This window comes from Eptatretus burgeri, chromosome 5 (genome assembly GCF_056783735.1).
Source record: "Eptatretus burgeri isolate ZD-2024b chromosome 5, Ebu_testis_v1, whole genome shotgun sequence".
In the NCBI taxonomy this organism is placed as follows: domain Eukaryota; kingdom Metazoa; phylum Chordata; class Myxini; order Myxiniformes; family Myxinidae; genus Eptatretus; species Eptatretus burgeri.
The window spans coordinates 102,720,090-102,740,705 of record NC_140965.1 but is presented as its reverse complement, the minus strand read 5'-3'; the positions used below and the strand labels follow the sequence as shown (position 1 = coordinate 102,740,705).

Sequence of the window (20,616 nt, the reverse complement as noted above, 5' to 3'; positions counted from 1 at the left end):
GAGGTGTCGTTGATCACGTAAAGGTTTTCCGTGTGCGCGCTGATGGTGTTTTCGATAAAGATGGTGTTTAAAAGTCCTTTTTTATCCAAATAAAGGTTATCGTCGCATGCCTGACTCGCTAAGCCGTCGGATTATGTAAAGATTGTTGGTGGATGGCCGAATATTACGGTTTTGTGAGTTTGATAAAATAATATTAAATAATTGCGTGGAGAAATGGAGAATTTTGCTTCGGTTGATGTTACGATTTTTGATGGTTTGGTACAGAATCATCGTAGAAACTTCACGTTTGCGTCGCTACCTTCTCTCGAGGCAGCTTTTATTCGACAAGGTCAGAGGTCAAGTTGACGATTTCGTTAGTACCAGTCTATGACTGCTTTTTTGTTTGTCTGTCTGTCTGTTTGTCTGCACAAAACTTTCATGTTTTTCTCTGCAACCGCTTGTCAGATGAAGACAAAATTTTCACCATTGGTGTGACTACACATGTAGAATGTTTTACTGATAATTATGACGTCATATGTCCCAAGGTGTGACAGCCATGTTTGAAAAAGCAGAAAAATTTGGACCTCCATCTCTAAAACCGCACCAAGGAAAAAAATGAAACTTGGCACACAGCAAGTACTCTTCATGGGCAACAAGTGTGGTTTTTTATGATGTCATCTGTGCCTTTGTTATGATGTCATAATTGCATTTGTAGAACGCTACATCTGATCAGTATGAAAATTTTTGAGTGTCATCTCGGGATAAAATGGTCCACAGAAAATGTTTTGGTGATGTCATCGGTCACGTGATTTGGCAGCCATATTGTTTTGTTAAAAAAACAACCTTCAAGAATCTTCTTCTCTAAAGTGGCTGAACAGATTGATGCGAAACTTCACAAGTATGACCGCCTATCCATGAGGAATAAAAGGTTCTCACATATGACATCATAGGTCACATTGTTGGGCAGCCATGTTGGATTTACCCTAAAACCTATAAAAAATCTTCTTCTCCAGAATGGCTGGACAGATTGAGGGGAAACTTCACACAAATGTTCCCCAAGCCTTGGGTGTACAAGTTTGTTCAGGAGTAATTGATATGGTCACATGGCTTAGCAGCCATATTGGATTAAAGAAAATATTAAATAACGTTTTCTCTACAACCGCTTAATCATTTGAAATGAAACTTCACAATTATGATCTAGCAGTGATGGGGAATATATGTTTTAAATTTAAACTTGATCGGACACATGGTCTGGCATCCAGAATTATTTAATTTTTTGGATCTGGGTTATTCTTGATTTTTTTTATGTTATTTGAATCAGGCTCACTTGGCTGTGCCTGGCTGGGTTTGAGGGTAGAGGAGTAGCAGCTGAAATGTGAATCCTATCCAGGTTCTTCCTGATGACTTTATCTTTGCTTTTTGCTTGTTCGGGTTCCTTCTGATTACTCCAATGCAGGACTCTCCCTATTTGGTCTCCCATTTGATTTGAATTAATTATCATCCCATTCCAAATTATATTTAATAATAATGAAAAACATCATGGGTCTTGGTCAGGTGTCCAATCAAAGTGGAGTTGCATCAAAGCGGGATGTCTTGGTACCCGGTCATCACTGCCAGCAGTTATAAAGTGCCAGTTCTCATGATGTCTCTTATTAATTACGTAACACACCAGTACATAAACAGCACACAACACAAGTCCTGGCGAGGGTCTGCAATCTCTGATTGCTCTTTTTCTTGTTTATTTAAAGTCATTCTTCACCATTGAGAGATGGGGCGAAAAACCATATTTACAATGATATTTCAAAACGTTGTGGACAGATTCTGAGAAAACTTGTTGAACGAGTTGGGGAGGTCACAAGAACAAACGGATTAGATTTTGGTTAAGGTCTACCGATCAGTGTGATATAACATGTAAACTGTTCAGCCTGGCAGAGGTATGCACCCTCCCGGGTGCATGAGAGCTGAAACAGATTGGAAGAGAGACTGCTGGTGCAAAACTTCCCATCATTCTTGCTGCTCCATCCACTAGGGTTATAGCACAGGCACAAGCACTGTAATGGTGTCGGCTTAGGTCAAAATGCTAGTCCAGGCAAGTTGGCCATTGAGCACGCGAACGTTTTACCATCTGAAGTTACTGGAAGCAGAATGCAAATCATTCATAATTTTAAGCAAATGCTACTTCAATGTAATCGAAAGTACATGCTACACAACCTAATAAACATCCCACTACCGACATAAACCTGACAGCATGCCATTTTCAAATCTTTAATTCAACATGTAAATCATAATTACAAAGTAGATTCTGTCTCCCTTGAGGTTATGGTAAAAACACAAGGCATTACAAATTCTGCTTTTTCCGTTTCCACTGATAATATTCTAAAGCTCCTAGGAAATGAAATGGCTTTTGGGTGTGGGATAAGCAGGGGACATATATTAATAATAATGGACACCCGTCGGTGCTCTTGGCAGAGCTTCGGGCCATTACCAACAAGTTGAGAAATGTTTCAAGGTGAGAACCAATCAGGGACAGATCACCACTTTGTCAGCAGGCATCTCGTATTGCATACACAAACGATGTATTTCTCTTGCCATTTGTTATTTCCTTAATTCCTTCTTCCCAACCTCATTTTCCTCTTTTCTCACCTGCTCTTTAAGCCGCTGTCACACCTTGACGTTTTAGCCAGCGTATGGCAACGTATCAAAATGTATGTAAAACGCTGGCGTACACTGAACTATTGTTGGTTTTTTTAATTTTTGGGCATATAATAACGTGTTGGACGGATGCATAACGTATTAGTAACGTACACAGAACGTTTTAATCACATATAGATAACTTATACCAACGAATTATGAGCGTGTTGTCGGCGTTCACAACCTATGCCCAACGATAGTCTAACTTATGCATAGCACGCGGCAGCGTATCGCCGACGATCACGTGGAATAGGCTATTCATAGGCTGAGGCTCGACGATTCAAATCATAACTGCACTAGACATCGAAGTGTCAAGGCCCTGTCACACCTTGACGTTTTAGCCAGCGTATGCCGACGAATGAAAAATTTGTCGAACTAAGCTGGCACACGTCAAATACGTTATGGGTAAGTTTTGTATACGTTAAGAGCACGCTGGCATACGTCGTAGTACGCTGGCATACATCATTGTACGCCGAGTAAGTCGAGAAATTTTCAGCATGTTGAAAATTTCTCGACGTACTCGACATATGACACACATTCCGCATACGCTGGCATAAGTTGTAGGCACGCTACGCAATCGTTGACACACGTCGACATACATTACTTGTACGTTCCTCATAAGTCGAAACACGTCAAGGTAATGGTTAGCGTCAGTGTTCCAGACTCCCTGTTTTTTTTTCTTTCTTCGGTATGAAGGTTAAGGCCCAGTCACACCTTGACGTTTTAGCCAACGTATGCCAACGTATGTATGAATTTTTTTTCTAAAACGCTGGCACATGTTGAATACGTTATGGGTAAGTTTTGATAACATTGAGAGCACGCTGGCATACATCGTAGTACGTTGCCATACGTCGTTGTACGTTGGCTTTAAACGTTGTACTTTTCGGTTGTCCTCAAATTTTTTCATGCTTGAAATTTCACGACGTATGCTGGCGTATGACTCACACGTTCCGCTACGCTGGCCACAAGTTGTAGGCACGGTCTGCGATCGTTGACAGACATCAACACATGCTACTTGTAAGTTAATCATAAGTTGAGACAAGCCGAGGTAATGTTTAGAGTACCCGAAACTTATTTCCTACCTATGATTAACGTGTTGTTGGCACGTTACGCGATCGTTGCCACACATCGACAGACGTTACTTTTAAGTTACTCATAGGCTGAAAGACGTCGGTATAATGGATCGTCCTTGCGTCAGCGTCCACGGCCATGGCCAGGACACTTATTTGCAGCATTCTTCAAACTTTTCTTCGGCATGACGAGGATGTTCACACTTCGATGTCTAGCTTGGCTATGATTCCAATTGTCCATCGGCAGCGTCTATTTAAAATAGTCGAGTTTGAGCGTTTTAACACGTTCAGAAGAAACGCTTCAAATTTCTAAACCCCAGCATCAAAAAAAACAAACAAAAAAAAAAACAAAGGCGAGTGACAGCAATTTAAATCGTTCATTGTAAACAATGAAACTAGCTGAGTGGTACCGTTTAAAAGTCGTTGAGTGTAAAAAAAATCCAATTGTTGAGCGCAAGCGTCTACTTTCAATAGTGGAGATGCAGCCATTTAAATCGTTGAGTGGCAGCCTATGAACCTACCCGTGGACACGCGGACGCAAGGACGATCCATCATAACCCACACCCTCCCCCTCACACTCACCTACTACTGCCAACATGAACAAACTACTACTAATACTAATACTAATACTGATACTGATACTGATACTGTTACTGCTGACATGGACATCGACTCAAAAAGGACTCGAAAACACTGTTGGGTTCCCCTTTTATGAACACCATTTTTATATACCAATTCCCAAAACCGCTGGGAACACGTCTTTATATGGCAGTTGTAAGCTAGAAACACATTCATTTTTTTTTTTTTTTGTCGACCGGAAGACGTCATTGGAATACATCTACATACGTCGATGTGTGTTGGGACTACGTAAAGAATTGGTTCAAAGCACGTCAAACATAAGTTAGAAATAAGTTTCGCGTAAAAAAGACATTACCGCGACGTGTTTCGACTTATGAGTGGCTTATAAGTAGCCTTTGTGGACGTGTGTAAGCATCCGCATATCGTGTGTACAACTTATCCTCATCGCATGCGAACGTGTGTCATACGCCGAGTACGTCGTAAAACTTTGAACATGTTCAAAATTTCTTGACGTACTCTACTTACTACGACTTATGATAGCGTATTTAGCGTTCTACTCGCGCATACCAAACTTACCCATACCGTATTCGACGTGCCCCAACGTTTTAGACACACTTTTTGTTTCGTCGGCATACGCTGGCAAGATCGCCAAGGTGTGACCGCGATTTTGACCCTTCCATTTCTACGGCAGTTATGATTTGAATCATTGTGCGTCAGCCTTTTAATAGGCTACGCCACGACATCGTCGGCGATGCGTGCAACGCGCTATGCCTGAGTTAGACTATCGTTGGGCATCGGTTGTGTAGGCCAACAACAGGTTCAGCATTCGTTGGTATAAGTTATCTATAACACAACGAAACGTTCTGTGTAGTTACCAATGCTTTATACATAAGACCAAGTCGCTATGAATACGTCCGAATCTTTAAAAAAAAACATCAAAAGTTCAACGTAAGCCAGCGTTTTACATACATTTTAACACGTTGCCATCGCTGGCTAAAACGTCAAGGTGTGACCGGGCCTTTATGTTTTAAATCGTTGAGTGGCAGCCTTTTAATTATATTATATTATAACCGCACTAGAAATCTAAGTGTCAACATGACCATCATACCGAAGAAAAGAAAACCAGGGAGTCTGGAACACTGACGCTAACCATTACATTGACGTGTTTCAACTTATGAGTACCTTACAAGTAATGTGTGTCGACGTGTGTCAACGATCGCGTAACGTGCCTACAACACGTTACTCATAGGTTAGAAATAAGTTTTTTGGTACGCTAAACATTACCTCGACGTGTTTCGACTTATGAGTAACTTACAAGTAATGTGTGTCGACGTGTGTCAACGATCGCGTAATGTGCCTAAAACTTATGGCCAGCATTATGCGGAACGTGTGAGTCATACGCTGGCATACGTCGGGAAATTTCAAGCATGGAAAATTTGTCTAACAGCTCGGCGAACTATGACATTTGCCAGCGTACTACGACGTATGCCAGCGTTCTATGACGTATGCCAGCGTACTACGATGTATGCCAGCGTGCTCTGAACGTATACAAACTTACCCATAACGCATTTGACGTGTGCCAGCGTTTTAGCCCAATTTTGCACACGTCAGGCACACGTTGGCAAAATCGTCAAGGTGTGACAGGGCCTTTAACTACCCTATCCTCTTTTGCTCTATCGTGATATTTCCTCCTTTCAGTTCTTCTTCCCAATCTCCATGAAACCTTTAAAGCATAAATATTCTGATCTCTTCCTGAGAGTTCATGGCTTAGTTAACCGTACGTCTGGAGTTACATAAATGTAAAAATGTAACACAGCAGACCTAAATGTGCATTGAGTAGTCAACACTGGTAGATATTTAGCTGAACTCGGACCTTGAACACAAACAAGCCAAAAGGTTTGTGCAGATAACACGAAACAGACCCAGTCTGGCATGTGTGTTGCTTAAACTAATTACCGCACTCGAAGTGGAAATATGGGAAATGGTTTTACAGTGTTCAAAATATAAAATTCAATTTCGATGAAGTTAAACATTTTGAACACTGTAAAACGTGAATCTGAACATGAATTGGAACACAAACTTGCAGTTCAGCAGTACTTTGCCTCTGAATTTGGCACATTGTACGGAATCTCGTCCTGATCTTTTTTTTAGTCTGTCTGCCTGTGTGGCAGTCAAAGTTGAAAATAATTCCAAACAGGAAAGTTACTGTTTTTAACGACGTCATAAAGGACACAATAAACAAGCATGAAGAATTCATTCAACGTGTTAAATAAGTGCAAAAGACGTTTCATCCAACGGCGGTAAACTTCCGAAAAAGGCAAAAAAAATATTCTACAATCTGCTAAATCTTTATTTTATTTCAATTGAATTAGAAACTTGAACAATGCAAAACACAAATCGCCTTTTTGATACTTCCAAACACCTCCAGTTTAGCAATACTGAGACAAAACATTACACCATGTTACACCATCTCGAACAATCATATGTGCAACTCGCGTTCAGTGTTGGGAAATATTGAGATTCAGACAATATCATGACTCATCGGAAATATAGACCGTGCTCGGAAATACAAAGCAAGAGTTCAACAGTGCTTGGGGTAAGGTTTTCTATGAACTTTCTCGTTTTACATTTTTACAATCTTATCCAGCCTCAGGCTTCATCCCACGATATCAAATAAGGCAATTTGCTGAATGGATGTGTGTGTATGTGTGTGTGTGTGTGTGTGTGTGTGTGTGTGTGTGTGTGTGTGTGTGTGTGTGTGTGTGTGTGTGTGTGTGTGTGTGTGTGTGTGTGTGTGTGTGTGTGTGTGTGTGTGTGTGTGTGTGTGTGCACACCTTAAAATCACAGAAAAAAACAGGGCTGGCCTGATCTCCACTAAATTTTGCATACATGTTGCTTGGAGCCAAAGCCAGGTCATAGGCACAAAAAAATAATCCGGGGGGGGGGAGAAGACTTACGATGTTTCCCTGATATATACATGTCTGCAGTATGCAGGGTAAACCCACCCCTTTGTGTGAGGGGGAGAGGGGATGGGAGAAGACAGACTTGCCAATTCGGGTGTTTCCTGTTATGCAAACCTACGTTTGATATTTGCTTAAGCAATAGTATGGGAAACAAGCAATGAAGTTACATAAAAACGAAAGAGCGCAGGTGTGCGGTAAAACTGGATTTTGGGAGTTGAACCTAAAGAGGGTATACTGGAAGACGTGAAATATACAAACGTGATAACATAAGAAATGAAACTAACCTGAGTCATGAAAACTACAAATCCATCAGTCCATGGTCTCTCGAGAAGATGTCGACACCATCTGTTCAGGAATAGTGAAGATCATACCAAAGTTAATAACTATCAGTACAGGAATTATCAACATTTTCAACCACACACTAAGTAACATACATAAATAAATAAATATATACTAACAATTACACCTTCATTTTCTTTATTCTCTGCAATAACAAAGGCTTTTGATTTCAAAATGACACAAACATGGCACAAGATAAGTCTTACACAGTGAGCACGTTCATGTTGGATGTAATAACATGGAAGCAGTGAAGGCCGAGAGTAAATGATCCAGAAAATGCAAAAACGTGGTGTCGTGGATCTACCGGTCATTAGAACAATTCTCGCATTGATTCACAGCGGTTCGTGGAATGCCGTTTGCCCAATATCATGAAGTCGTGTTTGATTGTTCATTTGGTGTCCGAGTCGATGGATCCGAAAGACCTCTGAGAAAATGGATCGGATTTCGTAATTCCGTTCACAACCCAAAACGCATTTCATATACCCGTTGGTGATTGTTTGCTCAATCCAATCAAAGATCTCCTCTCACTCTCTCTCTTTTTTTTTATTTTTTACTAAGAGTAACCACTAAAGGAAGCTGTGCCGAGGTCCCGAGTCGGTCTCACACCGGGTATAAGAGGGTCCTGCGGGAGCAATTCCATCTGAAGAACTGTGGGTGCCATTTGCTGAGGGTTGTCATGGATACGGTGCTTTTTGCCTTTCTCTTTTTTTCTCCTTTTATCTCCCTTCCCTTGCTCGAGGTTTACAAGATCCTTCCAAGGACAGTGAGTGTTTGTTTATCGCCTGCAATCAGGACATGTACAATGGGAGGATGCGTCACTGTTACGATTCCACGACCTGGAGTCTCGGAACAATTGAAGACGATGTTAGGCCATGCTGTTTAAACAGGTCTACTTAAGCAAAGGCCTTATTATTGTTCGTGGAAGAATAGGGAGAGTCGGGGAAGAAAAGTTCAAGTTCGAGGGTTTGGTTAAGTCGGGTTAGTGGGGGTATAACGGATCGTGAGTAGGTGTGGAGGATAAAATGAAATGGTGGTGTAGGCCTACTGCAATCTTGAAGCAATTGAATGAGCAAACCGTAATGGAATGAATAAACAGGAATAGGAGAGTGCAAGGGTGGGAAATCACATCAAAAATTCTTGAAATGATGTGTAACGGCAATCATTTCTGTGTGCTAGCAATACTAGCGCAGGATTGGAAGGGCTGAATGGCCTTCACCTGCGTCGAAGTTCCATTCCTTGTAAAAGGGATTTATAATTATTATTCATATTATTATCATTATTACCTGCTTGAAGATCTGCAAGAAAGAATGCAACTAAACCGTTTCTGGAAGAAAGCTGCACAAATCGGGAAAAAATATCAACAAAAGAGTGGAGGTGGGCGGTAAAACTGGATTTTGGGAGTTGAACCTAAAGAGGGTATACTGGAAGAATGCATGCATCCTAGAAGAACTGGGGAGGGTCAGCAGGCTGAGGGAGCCGAGGGATTTCGATTGGAGGGCAGGTGGTAAACAGCAGAAATTCTATCGACCTGTTTGGGATGTGAGAGCAACAGGCCTTGTGCTTTGGCCTCATCACAGGACTATAAAGTTTGCTACAAGTCATCACAGAACTATAAAGGACTATAAACACGCTACTTGTATGGCCCACTGCTATCGAGGCCCATTTACCCATATTATCCATGCACCATATTATGTCACATGCATTGCCATTCTCCATAGCTATGGTGATTATTGATTGATTATGACATTTAACAACCACTTTTGTGCACATAACATGAAGACTAAAGTGAATCAATGAAGGTGGATATGAAAAAAATTCTAATTATATTCCAATTGGCTTGTCAATCATATGTATCGAGTTTCGTATCGATCTGTTAAGCAGTTCTGGAGAAGAATTTTTTTTCAATCCAACATGGCCACCAAACTACCTGACCGATAACGTCATAAATTTAATTCTTTACTCACATCAGGTTGTAGATCAGACATATTAATTTTCAATCTTTTTCGGATAAAGATTTTTATTCAACCAGTTATGTCTGGAATACCACTTCACCAATGATGTCATCATTATCACCTTATATACCTGATGGGGAGTTGATGATGTATGCCAAGTTTCCAGTTTTTTTTTCGTTGAGTTGTTTCAGAGAAGAAGATATCCAATAATGCTGCTATTCCATGTTACCTATGACGTCAGAGTTATCAATAAAATATTCCCCATGGGGAGTGCTTCCTCGTTTTAAAGTGTCGCATTGATCAGACAAGCGGTTCCTTTGTACCAGTGATCGGACGTTGTACCAGTGATAATTGGAGCAACGGGAATGATAAGAAAGAACCTCACAAAGCAAAGATCCCACAAACCATCCCTGGGAACATTACCACAAACAAACTACAGATGGAAGCTGTGGGGGGCTCGGTGATGATCCTGAAAACAGTCCTCGAAACTAAACTCTGACAACAACACAACTTCACAACTTCGCTCCATGAATCACGATGCTTCACCGAAATGGAGGTGGACACTTCAATCTTGGGAGGACTCCGTTCCACCTTCTAAAACCCGAATTGTGGAATACGACAGGGGACAGTTACCACTTTCTTCCATGCATGTAATTCCACGTTAAATTTCCTGGAGTCAACATTCAACAAGATCTGTTTGTTAGTTTTTTGAGGATTTATATTCGTAAAACATTCAGGGAGGAATAAAATACCTTATACGACCTTGCTTACGCTCCCTCCTTGCTTTCTCACACCGACCTTCCCTTCGAATAGGATTCTTCTTTCCACTGATGCTTCACTCCTTGGCTTTTAGCTCCCCGAGTGTAAATTCCTCAAGCTGTAAAAGCATGACGTGCGTCACAATGCATGCACCCGGAGCACAGAGATGTAATTTATAAATCCATATAAGACACACAAAGTCTGTTGTTGAAAAGAAAACAACACCCCCATGAGGGTAGTTTTGACTGCAAGCGGAAAAGACGAGTAAAATAAATCTAACGTCCTCAATCAAATCATGGATGCATTTATGCACTAATATACCATTCGGAATTTCCGTGCAATTTAGAAATGCACAATATTGTTAAGTGTTATAAAGCAATGGCCTAATTACTCGGTTGTTTACCGAGCTTTTTCTTGCTGAATGTTATTATTGACGTGTAAATAATTTGTTTTTTTGCGCATATTTTCATTATACGTCCCTTTGTTGGGAAAAAAATATAATTTTAAGTTCAGGAAAGATAACGTAAATATATATCGCCTCTAATTTCATATAGGCAAATCTTTCTTTCTTACTGACTTGTGTCCTTAAATATTTATTACTGACGAAATCTAAAGATTTCGTAAGTATATTGATGACTTCCATCATCTGTTTGTGTGTTTGTTTGTTTGTTTGTTTGTGTGTGTGTTTGTTTGTTTGTAGGCACGATAACTCGAGAATGGAAGAAACTACCAATGTCAAATTACACCACGTGATTCGGGAGGGTGATGGCTTGTGCTGATCAGATTTTGGTCAAAATCGGTCAAAGGTCAAGGTCACAGTGAGGTCAAACATAATTCCATAAATTCAGGTGCAGAAATGGAGTATTTTTGCTTCGCTCGACGTTACGAGTTCGTTTTAACTTCGATTTTAATTTTGTCTTCGGTTTTTGCGATCGCTTAGGACGCTTAACACAGGGTTGTCGAAATTCTGGTAAAAATCAGATGTTTTGGAGACGTTTTAAGATTGCATAAAAAATATTTCACTCATCGCGTCACGACTCGTCACGTGGTGCAGCGCGCTCGAGCAGACGCGTCGTTGAGTCACGTAAAGGTTTTCCATGTGTGCGCTGACGGTGTTTTCGATAAAGATGGTGTTCAAAAGTCATTTTTTATCCCAATAAAGGTTATCGTCCCATGCCTGACTCGCTAAGCTGTCAGATTATGTAAAGATTGTTGGTGGATGGTCGAATATTACGGTTTTGTGACTTTGATAAAATAATATTAAATAATTGTGTGGAGAAATGGAGATTTTTGCTTTGGTCGATGTTACGATTTTTGATGGTTTGGTACAGAATCATCGTAGAAACTTCTGGTTTGCAGTCGCTACCTTCTCTAGAGACAGCTTTTATTAGACAAGGTCAGAGGTCAAGTTGACGATTTCGTAATTACCAGTCTATGACTGCTTGTTTATTAATTTGTTTATTCATTCGTTCTGCTCCTACATCCAGTTGGTGGAGTTCGTCCTTCCATAATCCACCTTTTGTTGCTGCCTTTGCAGTATTTCCAACAAACACCATTCCTGCAAAACTATTCTTCATGCTTAATACATTACATCTTTGCATTAGTTATTCCGTATATTCCCATTGTCTATATATGATGTCATAAGTCATTAATCACGTGGCGTGTTGACTGTGTTTTACGTCACTTAAGCCCCCTTCCCATTCGCATAAGTGAGTTGCGTTGCCATTTGACGTGTCAAACCAGAAGATTTCTGAAATCATTTGTCCCGTCTTCTGTTATTTTTTTTTTATGAATGTCATAAATATTAAAGGGTCAGGGGGTGTCAGTTGGGTGTAAATTAAATTGATGGGTAGTGAACTCCACTTTGTTGTCTGGTTTTTTTTCTTCTTTAATTTGTGTATTGAATTAGTCCTGTATGCTTATTGTGACATAATATTAATTATTTATCATATCCAACTCAATTTTGTGGGTTAGGTTGGGGTGTGGGTGGAAGGTTTTTGGACAATAACCTTATTACCCCCACGTGCTTAGTGCAAAGCGGGGTTAAGTAATTGGTTCATTCTGTCTGTCTACTAGTCTATTTCTATGATCGAGGAACTACTCAATTTAATTTAATTTTATATTTTGAACAATGTAGAACACAGAAGGGAACAGGAACCTGCAGTTTAACAGTACTTTGGCTCTGAATTTGGAAAATTGTACGGAATCTCGTCTCGATCGCACGTGCGCACTCATCTAAAGCAATTCCTCCAGTCTGTCAGTCGAGTTGTGAAACAAAATTGAAAATCATTCCAAACAGAAAACGTGCTGTTGTTAGGGATGTCATAAAGGAGACAAGCAATATGCATGAGTGACTAATGTAACTTGTTAAATAAGGTGGTATAAAAGACAGTGCATCAACGGTGGTGAACGTCTGATTCAATCGTAAGCCCGTCCCCCGTGCAGCAGGAGATGCAGTTTTGCAATCACGTGTGTGTGTGTGTGTGTGTGTGTGTGTGTGTGTGTGTGTGTGTGTGTGTGTGTGTGTGTGTGTGTGTGTGTGTGTCTGTGTATGTGTCTGTGTGTGTCTGTGTGTGTGTCTGTTTATGTGTCTGTATGTGACTGTGTGTGTGTGTCTATGTGTGTGTCTGTATGTGTGTCTGTATATGTGTCTGTATGTATGTGTGTCTATGTATGTGTGTCTGTGTGTGTCTTTATGTGTGTCTGTATGTGTGTCTGTGTGTGTGTCTGTGTGTCTCTGTGTGTATGTATGTGTGTCTGTGTGTGTGTGTGTGTCTCTATGTGTGTGTGTGTGTGTGTGTGTGTGTGTGTGTGTGTGTGTGTGTGTGTGTGTGTGTGTGTGTGTGTGTGTGTGTGTGTGTGTGTGTGTGTGTGTGTGTGTGTGTGTGTGTGTGTGTGTGTGTGTGTGTGTGTGTGTCCTTGAGTTCCAGACCTCTCTACACCTTTAGACCCCTTGACACCCTTAAAATCCTGAAGATCATATAAACCCCATTTGAACCGTTAGACCCATAATACCTTCTGTCTGAGGGCTTTCTCAAACAGAAGGCAAACTTCACACACGTTCCCCAAGCCCTGGGGATTCCAGAATATTCACCAATAATTGATGTCACATGGTCTGGCAGCCATATTGGATTGAGCAGAAATCTTTAAAAAATAATAATAGTTCTCCTGAGCTGCTTAAACAATTAATCGATGTGAAACTTCAAAATCATGATCTAGTAGTAATGGGGAATATATATTTTTTAAATTTCAAACTGATCAGACGCATCATGTGGCAGCCAGAATTATTTAATTTTTTGAATCAGAGTTCTTTTTGATTTATTTCTTTTTTGAATAAGGCTCACTTGGCCTTGCATGGATGGGTTTGAGGGTAGAGGAGTAGCAGCCAAAATGCAAATCCTATCCAGGTTCTTCCTGATGATGTCATCTTTGCTTTTTGCTTGTTTGGGTTTCTTCAAATGACTGCATTGCAATGCACCTATGTACCTATTTGGTCTTCCGTTTGATTTGAATTGACTTTATTTTAATCCCATTCTAAATTCAATCGAATAATAATAAACGTCATGGGTTATGGTCAGGTGTCCAATCAAAACGGGGTTACATCAAGGCGGGACATCTTGGTACCCGGTCATCACTGCCGGCAGTTATAAATTGGCATATCTAGCTGTGTGTCTTCATAATCACATATCATACCAGCACACAAACACCACACAAAGCAAGTCATGGTGAGGGTCCATAATCTCTGATTGCTCTTTTTCTTGTTTATCAATAAAATGGTCTCCCTGGATAGGTGGTAGCAGTAGAAACAGTAGATGTATTTCACCTGTCTCTTTTTCAAATGATCTCACTGTGGTTGCTGGCAGGCCCGAAGGCAGTCTTGAGCTAAATTTTATTTTTGGTTTTCATTAAAGACCTCTCCCTTCTTTCGAAAATCATCTTTACCATGTCGCAAATGACTCAATATGATATCAGTACCTTGTGACAGAATGGCAATAGCTACCTCCCTCATGGGAGACCTTCAAATTAAAAGGTGGGGGATGACTTACAATCCAGGTAGATACCACATCATCAACATTTTCCCCCAACAAGAATAATCAAGCAAATCCACCTCGATGTACTTTCATGTTCGACCTCTGGAAGAAGTTTAGTACATTGAACTCTGGTGCTACGCCATCAGGCATGACCTCACAAAAGGAGATCCCATCTGCAACCTCGTTGCTAATACCTGGCACAGACTGGGTCTAATGCACCTCGCAAACTTTCACTAATTACTTGATTTTCTTAATGTTCTCATGGCAGACAAAACACGAGTAATGTTCTCCCTTTTTACCAGCACACCTACATCTTGAGCACCAGCGCCCAAAGCAGTGAAGCTTTACACTAAAGAGGTCAACGATTGACGTATCTTTGCTCTTTACGTTCTCAGAGAATGCAGGTGAGAGTTTCGGCAGGGGCTGCTTGCAGCCTATGTTGATCTCTGCAAAGCATTTGATTTAGTGAATCAGGATGCCCTCTGGAGGATTCTTGGTTTTCATGAGGTGCCATCAAAACTGATCAATCTGATGTTTGAACTCTGGGAGAAGTGGTGATACCATCTCTGACTTATTTCCAGTTGTTACTGGAGTTCATCACGGTTGTGTACTGGCTCCCACTTCAGCACTTGTAGGGACTGGATTATTGGGAGGATGTCAGAGAGATCAAGCTGTGGTGCATCATTTGGGAATGTCAAGATCTCTGACCTTGATTTCGCAGATGATGCAGTCCTCTTTGCGGAGACTCTGGATATCTTTTTGGGGGCCCTCGAGCTGCTGAATAAGGAGTCAGAGCCGCTGGAATTATGGGTTTCCAAAGTCAAAACTAAGATCCAGGCTTTCAATGGCATCTTGGATGCTGCTGTCCTTTCTGTACTTGTTTATGGTGAGGATGTTGAGGTCACGGAGAGATTCACTTACCTTGGCAGTGATATTCATGTCTCTGCTGGCTGTGAGGGAGAGATCAATTGGCATCTGGGTCGGGCCTGGGGAGTCATGGAATCACTGGATCATGGGGTGTGGTGCTGTCGGTACCTGTGCAGGAGGACGTAAGTCTGAGTCTTGAGGTCTTGGTGTTTCCAGTCTTGCTCTATGGATGTGAGACTTGGACTCTGACCAGGGATCTGAGATAGAGACTTAACTCCTTTGGTACCAGGTCTCTTCGGAGAATCCTTGGCTATCACTGGTCGGACTTTGTGTCCAACAAGCAGTTGCTGAGAGAGACTCAAATGAGATTTGTTACCTGTATAGTCCGTAAGTATCAGCTGCGGCTGTATAGACATGTGGGTCATCTCTATTGTAATACCAAGCTTGCACACTAAAAACTCGGCTCGCCGTCGCACGATCCCTATGAAATTGCTGTGGCACTTAGCGGACATGCCGACAATGTTTGGGAAGTCTTGGCATTCCATAGTACCACTTGCATTTTGCAAAATGCGTATTTTTGTCATTCCCCTCTATGGTCTGTTGTCTGCTACCAGCTATGTTGTACTGCTATCCCGTGCATGTGCACGGGTATCGCTAGTTTTTCTTGATGCTGATCTTGCTCACCAGGTTCTCTCAGCAAGGGAGCCTCGTGAGTGGAGGAGGCTATTGCGCCGACCATGTGTCTCGTGGTTGCAGCAGGTTGATCAGCATCTCAAGGAGATGAGGTTGGGCTCAGTATCTGCCTGGGGGATGGCCAGACAGAGGCCACTGATGTACCAGTGGAAGGTGGACGCAGCAACACGCTGCTCCGGTGCATGCTCCCATATCTGACCTGATCTGACCTACATCCCACCTCATCTCCTCGAAGTTGTGGAGGTCAATAACCTTAAAATTATTGGCATCACTGACCAAGAGGCGAGCTGTCATGCGGGGCCTACTACTTTGTCACCATAGACTGATTGATGGTCTTGTAATCTTCTGTCTGTTTTCATGCGGTCTTACTCCCCTTGCACTTTCAGCCATCTCCTATTCCCACTCCTCAGGCAAGCACATTCCTTTAGCAACTCCATACTTGTCCACCTTTCAATGTCCAGGTTTCTTACTCACCTGCATTTTGTTTTCCCTTTCGTTTTCAGCCTGTAGAATCTCCTCTATGTTTGTCTAATCAGGTTCCTACCTCCACTGTTTCAAAGTTGCAGCTCACCACCATGTTAAGGCTTGCAGGGTGGCTTAGAGGTATGCACACTCACATCTAAACTGTCCAGCCTCGGTTGGAATCTTAACCCAGCTATAAACAGTCATCCTGATGTTTCACAGGCAGGGTGATTCATAAATGTGTGTGCTGTCCCTCTGATGGACATTGAATTGGGTGTCCCATCGACTGAGCAGAACATCTATGTCCTCAGCCAATGATGCTACCCTGCAGCCTAGTGCTGCATATGAAAGAAAACCACTAAATTACATCCTCTCCGATTGTCACTCATAATATTTGCTGTGCAGAATAATTTCCTGCCATATCCTATAGCTTTCATTTCAGGTGATTCTTGAATGCCCGCCGATTGTCCACGAGGTCCATTCTGCCATTTGTGTTGGACTAAACCTTCTTGAGCTCCGCTGCTTTGCTCCTCCATCAGCCTCCGCATTAAGCCTGGAGTTGGCTTAATGGTTAAGGGAGCTGGTGTAAGATCTTTCCTTTGAGCCCCTGTCAGTGGTTGAAGCAACATCATGTGGGGTTGACTCAGCCTGTCATCCTTCCGAGGTTGGCAAACTGAGTACCAGTGTACTGGTAAACAGAGGGCACTGCAGCAGTGGCACAGCCATTCCCCGAGAAAATGATGCAGCCACAGACTGCGCATGATAGCTAGCCATCTCAGGTCCACATTGTATTTCTTTTAAAACTCAAAATCAGCTCAGATTAACTTAGTGAACTGTAACTTCTGTGCGGTGTCCAGTGGAAACGTTTCACGAGGCGTTTTCATTCTTTCCAAATTAAAATTTCAGCTTTGCATTGTCCCTTGAAGTATTTCAATCGCCAGGAGCTGTATCGACGGAGCAAAAATGGGAAGCGTTCGATAGAGGTTACCTTCCCTGACAGCTTCTCATACGTGCACAGGCCTTATCAACACAGCACGGCAGTACAGCAGCCCATTGGCAGGGAATGGGAGAGCGAAGGCTAAACGTCTGGTTGCAGAGATAGCAGCCAGCCATAAAATCTGGAAGCGACAGCTGACCATCTGTAATGCGTGAAGAATTCGTAATATGGCGAGAGAAAGTGTGAATGCTCTCCGATTCATCAGCATTGCATCCGTGACCTCTTGGTATACCGAATGGCATCAAATAAAAGGGGATTCTTTTATTTTGGTATAAATTTCCAGTGGCATGTTTGGAGAACAGTCTTTAAACTGATAGAAGAAGGGTCTTGTATGATGCTGCAATACTAATCTCATTGTTTTTTACCCTTTAATGTCAGATATACAATCTCCTTTTGATGGAGGGACATAATGAAAGTGGCATAGCTGTAGAAAATCTATATGGATTACGAAGATAGGTTCATGTGTTTTCCAAGCCAACAAACAGACCCTGGATAACCTCTTGTGTTGCTGCGTGTGGTTTGGCATTGGTGTTACTGAGCTGGGTTTTGTTTTGGCTGAGATCTGTTGAACGAAACAACTCACATTGTTTCCATTTGTGAGAAAGTTTGCTGTGGTTGGAAAATGCAGGTATGGTAAAGGTACTGGTTTATGTCTACCACCGAAGGATGACAGAGGCTGTGTATTCACCCATGTTTGGTTGCGAGTCGGACATTGAAAAAAAGGTTGCGGACGGCTTCGGACAAAACTTGGTGGACATGTTGGGGCTGTGACAAGGAAGAAGTGATTCGAATTTGGTGAAGATCCGGATCTGGATACGAGAATTTTAAAAGTGATTCTTCACCATTGAGTGATTGGGCCAGAAACTCTGAATCGCATGATATCTCAAAAGGTTATGGACGGATTGGTGGATGAGTTTGGGTGGGTGACGACAACAAGCTGTTTCGATTTTGGTTCAGCTCCAGATCCAGACCCGGCCTATCATTGGGATACAAAAGGTAAACGAATCAACCTGAAGGAGGTATGCCCACTACAAAGTGCCATCCTAGTTATAACCATATAAATCACCCTCACTGCATGTGCTGGAAATGGACACCTTAATTCATAAGGATAAAGTGTGTTGGGAAAAGAAGAAAAACGCTTCTCAACGATATAAGGTGATCGTCACAATGAGATCCTCGGTTCGGGAAACGACTTCCTTGTCACTCAAAGTATGGGTAATGATGTAATTCATGCTTTCCCTGAGTCTGTTCACCTTGAGCAGGTTAACCAGTCAGACACACACACACGATGGCGGTGCGACAAGGATGCCCAGTTTCTCCCTTCGTCTTTCTCGACGACTCCACCACCTGAACCCACCTGTGAAGATTCATGTACAGTGCCTCCATTCCGAAGAGGAAGGATGTCAAGACCTCAAAAGATATCAAGGTCAATGAAGGAAGGAGGAGACAACAATGTTATCGAGAGGCTGCAAAGCATGGGGCGATGCAACATGAAGAGGAGGGCCGCGCAAAACCGCCAACATGGGAACAGCACGGTGCGCTCACGAAATGGAGATGTGGAGTGCTCGCACTGATGTCGCTACATGGAGCAGAAAGTGAGAGGGGCACGCACGGATGGCTCGTAGCAGCAGGATATGCAGTCCCAAGCAAAGCGGTGAGGTGACCATCTCAGTCAGGAAGAAGAACGGTCTGCGTCGCGACACTCGGAGCAGGAAGAAAGCGAGCACAACAGTCATGGCAGGAATACCGCATGGTGCGAACGGCTGAGGGAGCTACTTGGAGGCCTTGAGTGGCGAAACAGAGACCGTGAGTGTTGTATCCCAATGAAAAGACCACACGGACACAAGGGACTGGAGTTAGCACATCTCGTAGATTGCAGCCAAGATGGCGGAATCTCAATCCCTATCACATCGTCCGGAATTCCAACAATAACCATCTTCGAGCACGAAAGTATTTAGACCGGCTTTGGAAACAATGTGGTGTGGCTGTGAGAGATATGATGCCAATTTGTGCTTACGAATTGGTCGCTTAGTTTGGACCCATCCGCCTTGGTTCAGGGTAGCATGTCCAGCTCTGCGAATCGGTCTGTGTACTCCTTTACCCGTTGCTGTTTTTTTTCTGGAACAGCACTTGCTAATCCTGTATTAGCTATTATTGTCTGGATTGGTTTCAGAGCTTCCAGCTGATATCGGAGTTTGCGACCTATCAGCATTTTCGCTGGGGTACGCTGTGTTGGAGCACCTGGTGTTGAGCAGTAAGTCTGTAGAATGGTTCAAACTGCATCCTTGAATGTCTTTCCATCTGTCAATTGAGCAAGTGAGACTTTCCTTGATCACACGGTTTAACCTTACTACTCCCCCGTTGCATTTCGGGTTGTAGCGGGCTCTATGGCAATGCTCCATCCCTGCATGCTCCAAGAACGTTTCAAACTCATCCGAGACAAATTGAGGACCGTTGTTAGTGATGATAACTTTGGGCAGTCCCCATCTAGCCAATAGCTCACTGAGAACGTTGATGACAGTCGTGGACGTTACCACTGAGGTTGCAGAAATTTCTGGCCACTTTGAATGCAGGTCATGGACTTCAACAAGGTATGTCTGAAAGCCACTCGACCATTGCTTCCATGGGACTGGTGGTTCTCCTGGTGTTGACAGAAAGGCAGGTGGGGTGGGAAAGTTAATCCCACCATGTCCATCGCCAAAATGTTGTATCCCGACGGAAAGACCACACAGACACAATGGATCGGGGTTAGGACGTCTCATGTATTGCAGCCAACATGGCGGAATTCCAATCCCCGGTAGCAAGGTCACCTGGCCTGTGGTCCGCTGGTGTATCACGTAACTATGCAAACACAATGTCTCGGTCGAGACGTTAAACAGTCCATATGGCGGCACCCAGAGCTGGAAGAAAGCGAGCATGCGTGGGACCATTGTGGTGAAGATACCGCATGGTGCGAAAGGTCGATGGAGCTCCCGGAGGCCTCGAGCGGCGAAACAGAGCCCCGTGTGTAACGCACAATGGGGCGGGTATGTTGGAGAGGACTAAAAAACAACTCCAAAGTCTGTGTGGACACACCAGGCAGCCTCGGTGTGTTCCACTAACATAAATGGCTACACCGTCCCCAAACAGGCAGAGCCCTGCATCAAAGTGCAACACTACGAGGGGGCTGCCTGTCTGAAAGGAAAGACCTCAGCAGGACAAGAAAGATAAAAACAAAGAAAGCTGGAACACTGA

General features: G+C 42.7%; 1 long non-coding RNA gene across 1 annotated transcript; it reads right to left on the bottom strand.

The window, feature by feature from the left end:
- Positions 1 to 1,710: 1,710 nt before the first annotated feature.
- LOC147027088 (uncharacterized) lies at positions 1,711 to 10,451 on the bottom strand. Its single transcript, XR_015057952.1, has 3 exons — positions 10,326 to 10,451; positions 7,567 to 7,627; positions 1,711 to 2,004 (listed from the first exon to the last, which is right to left on the bottom strand). It is a non-coding gene; the product is annotated as an uncharacterized LOC147027088 (long non-coding RNA).
- Between the last annotated feature and the right edge of the window lie 10,165 nt (positions 10,452 to 20,616).